This window comes from Pteropus vampyrus, unplaced genomic scaffold, assembly GCF_000151845.1.
Source record: "Pteropus vampyrus isolate Shadow unplaced genomic scaffold, Pvam_2.0 Scaffold8, whole genome shotgun sequence".
NCBI classification, from domain to species: domain Eukaryota; kingdom Metazoa; phylum Chordata; class Mammalia; order Chiroptera; family Pteropodidae; genus Pteropus; species Pteropus vampyrus.
In genome coordinates, this window is record NW_011888789.1 from 12,424,436 (window position 1) to 12,432,532 (window position 8,097).

Below are 8,097 nucleotides of genomic sequence, written 5' to 3' on the forward strand. Positions count from 1 at the left end.
TGAAAGAAAGGCCCCTTTCCTTTTCCTCCCTGCATCTTCCAGGCAAAGAGCTGAGCCAAGTTTAGCAGAGAGCTGTGTTCAAGACCTGGCCTCTGAACTGGGGCTCTGGGCAGTCACTGTTATACCGGAGACCTCTTTCCTCACCTACAAAATACCAGAAGTTTTGACTCACTCTGTGACTCTATGTTCTTTCTACAACTACATATGTGTTTAGGTACTCTAAAATTTTCAATTTAAAACTTGAGCTCGTTTCAATTTCTGTTCAGATTTCCTTCTTATTCCAGATATGTTCGCCTGACACAGCTGGTCTTCTAATTCATTTGGTAGTAGTCCTGCATTGAGAAATGCTCCTTCTTATGGAATTCCTGTTTGAAAGTCTGCCATCCAAATGAACATTTGCTTGAGCCCTAAATGAAATCAGATCACAGACACACAAAAAGAAATGGAATCACGAACCCCAAAGCAAAAATATAGCTGTACCTGTGTGTGTGTAACTTTAATAACTCAATAACTCAATGTTCATGGACACATGACCTTCATGGAGGAGAGGTTCACCTGGCTGGAGGCAACTGCTTTTGTTATGTCTGGGAGACAATATGAGTTAGGGGGAGGGAGGTGTATACACCAGGAGACAAAGTAGGCGGCATCTGTAGATTCCAGCTGGGTCTATTTCAATTCTGTAGGTGGATCAAATTTTGGGCCTATCTATGCTTCTGATCTGCCATTTTCCTAATTCTGGAAAATTCCTAATTCTGGTCTGTGAAATTCACCAATGTCAATATAATATAGTCCAACAGTTCTTCTGCCTTCCCTGGAGAAGGTATATTGTAATGTGATACTGTTCACATTTTTTGATAAGTAGATATCATTTAGACTTATTTATAATTCCATTTTGTTCTAAAAAAGGATTTAAGGCAGTTTTTAGGCAGGGTATAAAGGCGTCAGTGTCACCTAAGATTTCAATTAGGAATGATTATGACAAAGGACTTGATGCAGTTGGGACCAGTCACTGCCACCCACCCACATGACAGGCATGGCCAAGCCAGCCATTATCCTGTCATCACTACAAATTGAATCTATCTAGAACAATTTAGCAAGTTACTCTTCTTAAATCTCTCCCTTTTGCCTTTATCCATTTGTTACTTAATTTGACAACCATTATTTGAACATCTATTACATGAGAAGGACTAGATTAAAGGTTATTTGAATAAGACATAATTCTTGCCCTTATGTTCCCATTATCTAATTCAGAGGTCAGCAATCCATAGCCTGGTGCCAAATCCGGCCTACTGACTGTTTTTTTTTTAACAGCCCTCAAGCTAAAAATGGTTTTTAAATTTTTAAATGGTTGGGAAAAAAAAACAAGACTAATATTTCATGTCATGTGAAAATTATATTAAATTCAAATTTCAGTGTCCATAGATAAAGTTTCATTATAACAAAGCCACGCTCCTTCATTTACATAATGCTGATGGTGCTTTCATACCACAATGACAGATTTCAAGGTTTTAGAAGTCCTTTACCCACACTTGTGTCATCACAACTAGAAGTCCTGACAGAGGCTTGTTGGATGTAGACAACTAAAAATAGACTTCTCCTTGCAACCTTCTTCCTGGGACTCGGTATGGCAGAGCTACTCTGGGATTGGCCGAGTAAGTGTTTCTCTACTGTCCTCCACGGCACTGATTATGACCTTTGCCAGAAAATGTTGGCCAAGTAGCGATTTGATAGCGAACAAAACCCATGAGGAGCCATAATTCAGTCCCTACGGCTAAAAACTCAGAATGGAATGCTTTGTTTCCTCAGCTTCCGAAGTTATCTGGTCAACCTTCTTGCGGTTTTTGTTTGTTTGTTTCTTTGCAAAAGCGAGACCCTGCAGGGCCACAGCTGCTATATGACCTCAAGTGACCACCTCGGTTAATTCTCCAAGTTAGTGCCTTTGTTTATAATGATGCAGAAAAGATCCAGGGTCAGAAAATCAAGGAAGAGAATTGGCACACTAAGTCCACATTCACTGGACTTCAAAACTCACAGTGCAGCAGGGAGAGCTAAAGTCAGAACCAGTCTGAGCAACTCAAAATGCTGAAGTGGCAATGGGAGAAAATGACTAATCAAAAGTTCCCCATCATGTAACTTTTTGATCAAAGAAATGTCATTTTCTGCTAATCAGTCCCACTCTCTTATTTAATAGACGAGAGACGGGGATAGCAAAGTGACCTGTCCAAAGCCACATAGTAATTTGGTGACAGTGGTAGAACTTATTTAGGTAGTCTTCCCATGCAGCCATTTTACCTTTGTTAACCTACAGAAGAAAAATAATAGATATCTCTAAGTTTTTAAAAGGAGAAATGGCTTGCTATTTTGATAATTATATTGTAGTCTATGTGAATGGCGACAGCTAGTTATGAACAGCCCCTGTGGCTACTCATGGTGACCCTACTAGGTGGACTTGTTTTAAAACTCAGAGATAAAGAATCTGTATAAGGAAAAATGCACCAATTTAGACAGTTTTCAATGGCAATATTAGAAGAAAAGACACGACGAGAGCTTACTCTTGTGGGCCGATTACAAAGAGCTATCATCGCATAAGTTCCTGGCTGAAGAAGAGGACGTAATTTGCCTGCTTTTCTGTTTGTGACTGCCAGGCTCTATAAGTCTCATAACTGGAAAGCTGCCACCCCCATTGCCAGGCCTTGCCGCTAGTCCTCCGCCTCACTCTAAACCTGTCTCGTGGGTCCTGAGTCCCCTCGCAGGGCAGCTCTGGCCTCCACTGACCCCGTCTGGGTGGAACGATGATGGCTCACCCTTTGTGATCCATGCTGTCTCCATTCATCTTAGTGGGCCAAACTTTGGCTGCAGCCCAGGGGAGATAACCTTGAAAAATGGAAATTTCAGAAAGTTAGGTAAATATTTTAACCAACAGTAGAATCAGTTTGAATTTGAGTTGTTGAGAAATGGGGAAGTTGGTGAGTGAGAGTTGCGTTGGGGCTAGTGAAGGGAACAGAATAGGAATCAGTTTGACTGGACACTCGAAGGTTTCCTTAAAATGTGAAAATAATTTGCAGAGGAATGTTTACACAAAAACTAATCTAAAGAAAAAACAACTTACACACCAGAATCTAAATGTCACTTGATTCCCAGAGGGAATGAGCTCAGAAGTTAAAAGGAGAGGGATCCTCTCCAACTATTAAATATATTTTTAAAAGTCTCCTTAGGGTTTAAATTGGTTCCAGGAAGAACATAGGCTCTTTTCCCAGGGGAGGTATCTGTGCAAATGCTAATATGAAGGCTGAGAAGCTCAGTGTTCAGAACGGGGGTGGTGGGTGCAGAGGGTAGAGAGGTCAGCCAGAAATATTCTGTCAATGGTGGTTTCAGCTGATAAATTCAGCCAGATTATTAGATCAAACATTTGGAGCTTTAGAAACTCCCTCTGGTGTTGCTTTTGTTTATCATACTTTCCTAGACCTTGGCGTTCACAGAGAGTCGTATCACTGAGAGAACTTAGAAAGTGGGTCCAAGTTTTCTAAGGCGCAATCTTAGGAATGGAAAACAGCTATGTGGTTGGTTTGAAAGGGTCATAAATAAACCCGAGTGGGCAGTCTTAGTAAGCGCTGCCTCAGCAGGGAAGGAAATTGAAAATACAACTGACCAGCTACAAGCAGCTAAGCTAGTCATTGGATGAGAGAGAGGAACCAGGTTTCCAGATTCTTGGTCTAGTTCTTTTATTATAAATTTGATCCTATAGAATACAAGTCACCCTTGCAAGTATAACAATAGCTTCAAAGATGACGTTGATTTATGTACTAAGTGCAGAACAAAAAGCCTCATGTCCCCAGGTACCACACAGATTCCAGATCTCAAAGCGACTCTTCACCATCAAAGGCCATGAAATCAAAAGAGAATGAGAAAGACTCTCCCACCCAGGCCAGGTGAAGGGAACCTTGGGGAGCTTGGGGACACGTGAGCTGAGGGCCTGATGGGGAGGCCACTCTTATTGGTGCTGTAATTTCAGAAGGCTCCTACTTCCCCTTCTGCAAAACCTCTGACTTCCCGCCCCCTGCATCAGCCAGAGCCTAAAGCTCTCCCTCTAAAGCTTCATTTCTTTGCATCAGAACACACCTTCACTGTGCTTCATGGAAGCAAAGGCTAAAGGAATTAATTTTACAGCAGATGACACAAAGGGAATACTGGTAATTTTACCCACTTCTCCTTCCACTCATTCCCCTCATTTTTACCTGCAATCTCCACCTTGTTCGGTTGTTTTGTTCTCCCACTGTTTTGTATCAAAAAGTCTCCAAAGTGATTACTGACCATGTGTGGCATTCTGCTACCTCTGAGTCTTTAGCAATTTCCATTCATTCGACAAATCTTCTCCAAGCTCCCTCCGCAATCCAGGTGGTATGCTAAGTATAAGGGATTCAAAAAGCCAGTCCTTTTCTCTCCAGATCCCTCCATAGTCTGGTAGGGTGAGTCAGAAAGTAAAGCAAAGGACAACAACTCTGGTAATGAGGGCTGTGTCCCGGGGAAAGATGGGAGAACACAGGATGGGAGAACAATGGAGTCTGGCTTTGCTTGGAGGTCTAGCAGGGGATAGCCCTCCTTGGAGGATGCAAGTGAGAGGGGACCAGAAAAGACACGCTTACCCCAAGGAAAAGCTTGTGCAAAGGAACGGGCCAAGAGAGGTCATCTCTGGCAACCATGGTAGTCGGGGAATGGAAGGACACCAACTTGAAGAGACAGGCAGGGGTCAAATCATGAAGGGTTTGTCAACCAGACCAAGGCACCCTGGAGTTTAGACTTTATGCTGGAGGAAATGGAAACCAATGAAGGCTTTAAAGCAGGAGACTGAGATGATCAAGATTTCTGATTTAGAAAAATCACCTGGGCTGGGGTGAGGAGAATAGATTGGGAAAGCATGAGACTGGAGGCAAATTAGATTGAGATCCCCGCATGGTTTCTCGGCAACCTTTGTTCTACTTGGAAACTTCTAAATTTTAAAGAAACTGGACCCTGTGCAGAGATAGGAGCAATGATTCCTCTGAGAAGAATTCTACAGAGGGCCTCCCCATAGCTCTCTCCACAGAGAATTTTGAGCCTGTTTCCTAGGACTTGTCTTAAATCCTCAAGTGTTAAGTTCCAGATAAGGGAACCTGAGACATTTCTAACACTACCTTGTAGCAGTAGTTCTCAAAGTGTGGTCCTCACATCATCATCAGCAGCAGCAGCATTACATGAGTACTTTAGAAATGCACATTCTTGAGCTCCACCCATATCCACTGAATTAGGAATTCTGGGGCCTAGCTACAGTGTTTCCACAAGTTTCCAGGTGGCTCTGATGCAAGGCTAAAGTTGAAGAACCACTTCCCTATGGCATCACACAGTCAGTCCAAGGGACTATTTGGAAGACTGAACACCAGGCTCAGAAGTTTCTCTTTTTGTTTTTCTAAGAGAGAGAAAAGCTTCAAGCCCATCGAAGTCACCACTAAGTAGGTTAAAAATACCATGTGACAGACATGGAACTATTATAATCATTATTTATTTAAAACATATCTCGCAAAGGGTTTTGAAAGCCTACTATGTGTATTGTCCTCTCTGGGCAGAGAGAGGAGAGAAATGAGAAAGGCACAGGGTTCCTGTCTCATAGGATTCTGCCATCATCATCATCATCACCACCTTCAAAAACGTTTCTTAATGCTAACAATAGTCACTTATAAGAATCCACATATGAGAATTTACAGGGCTTACTAACCACTAATTTTGCACCCAGCTCTGTGTCCTAAGGTTCCTGCTCTCAAAGAATTTACTGTCTAGTTGTGTCAAAACTTGAATACAAGAAGCAATTACAGTCACCCAATGCAGCATATAATAATGCACTCAATTGTGGCAAGGTTAAGTAGGCTTTGTCAGTCCAAGAGCCCTTCTTCAGCTTTATTTCGATGACCTTTATTCTCACTCCTTTCCCAAAGTCTCTTTTTTCTTGATCCAGGCAGTGGCGACCCCATTCTACAAGACGAAATTGGGCCCCTTTCATCTTTCTCCTCTTTCACTCTAACAGCAATTTCCAAGCCTGCTTTTCAAAGACCCTCAAAAGATTGTCAGGCCTACCAGACCCCAAACACAACCAGAATGAGGTCAGAGTTTCTGAGAAATTTGACTCACACCCCTTGAGGTTGTTGAGTCAGGTGTCTCCAGGCACGAACGTTTGGCTGCACCTCTGGGGCTCTGAGGAAGTTATAATGCTACCAGTGGCCAACCGTCCCTAGGAACTTGGGCCTCCTTGGTTTTGTACCATGCAGTGTGTGTGTGTGTGTGTGTGTCAGGGGGGCAGTCCTTTGTACTCTGACTCGAGAACTCTGCTATATCTCTGTGCCTTGCCTCATCATCGATCTCCAAAGAGTTTTGAGGATATGACAACAACTGCTGCATTAACAGACAACTCTGGGAAGGAAAGGAAAAGGCCTGTTCTATAAATAAAGACACCACTCCTGGATGATGTACTGTACTCCACCCCACTCCCACCCCCAATCACCCTTCTGACGGTCAGAACAGAACAGCCTCAAGCCGAGGGATTAGTGCAATCACAAGGTCACAATAGATACTCTGGTCCATAAATACTCCTGGAGAGCTTTAGTCATTGAACAAGAGCCAGGAGGTGAAAGAAAGCAGAGGGAGGAGGGAGGGAGGGCTAGAAGCCCGCTAGGGCTAGCGTGAGAAAAAGAAAGAAGGAAAGGAAGGAAGGAAGGAAGGAAGGAAGGAAGGAAGGAAGGAAGGAAGGAAGGAAGGAAGGAAGGAAGGAAAGAAAGAGGAAAGAAAAATAAAAATAAAAAAAGACTGGCTTTCCTCCAGAATGTAAAAATCTCTAGAGGGAGTAGAGAAGGGAAGGGAAAAGGACAATTCCCGCAAAGGTACTGTCGTTTTTAGGACAGTTAGTCTGAACTTCAGAATAGAGATCTGCCCCCCAAATGTTGTCAAAAAGAAATCCAGGAGCTGGTACCAACAGGAGTTTCAGAATTTCTGTTAATAACATTGGCATCAGAATTACTGCAAGTTCAAAGAGAAGACTTTTTGGCACCTCTGCAGTGGAGAATCTCAGAGAAGCGGGAAGAGAGTGCAGGGCTCCTGCACTGATAAAGCTGGGATATAGGTTAGAATCGAGTCTCCTTGGATGTGCAGACCGTAGAGCAAGGAGATCACTTGTTGAAGGGACCTGTTCTGTGGGTTCCGAGGACCCTGGGGACCTCTGGGTCATTACCCTCTTTTAGGGCATGCACACTTGGGTGGTGCAGGCGAATGGAAATAATGAGGAAATACGATTTGGAGATGAAAAGCTCTGTGTGGGAGCAAGTTGCCTAAGAGCATTGTTCTTAAATAGAGAAGACCACGCATACGGGTAACAGTGCCACAGAACTGATACTCTGCATTTTCACGCGACAAAGGGGCGGGCAGAGGGTGGATCAGCTTTACTGTCACCAGCAGAGACAACTTCCAGAGCAGCTTGGGTGAGTCATCTGGAGCACATGCACACTCAAAATTTTAAATTTGGAAGACGGGGGTGGGGAGATGCCAACTAACAAACGCTGAATTTTAGGTACATGATTTTTGGACCCGGTGTGTCTAATTCTATCTTCAATTATTGAGTCTTTTGATCCCATTTAAGTAAACTTTGAATGACTTATCTACAGGCTACTACTAAGCTGATATTAGAAGGCAAAGACCTAAGTTTCTTAGGATGATGTGGCCAATGTAAGCAGCTAATCAAAAAAACAAATTAGCTAATTGGGATATGGTCACACATGTTATTAACATCAAATGGTATTAACATCTCATTTTACTTTTTAAAATCAAAGTTTAGGTTCTTAGTTCTAGAGTGAGTTTGTGCTTACAGCTAATGTTCAGAGGAAAGCTTTGAGCACTGGCTGCCTGCCTTTCCCTCCATCTCACCTGGGACCCATGTTGGAGACAGGGCATTGTGTTGGGTGCAGAACAGATTTCACAAATTGTGCCAGTTCTTATCTGCAGAGAAGAGCTATAGAATTAAATTCTTCCTTAGCTTCCTTTTGTGGACACAGGTTCAACCTCTGCAGAAAATATGATTAA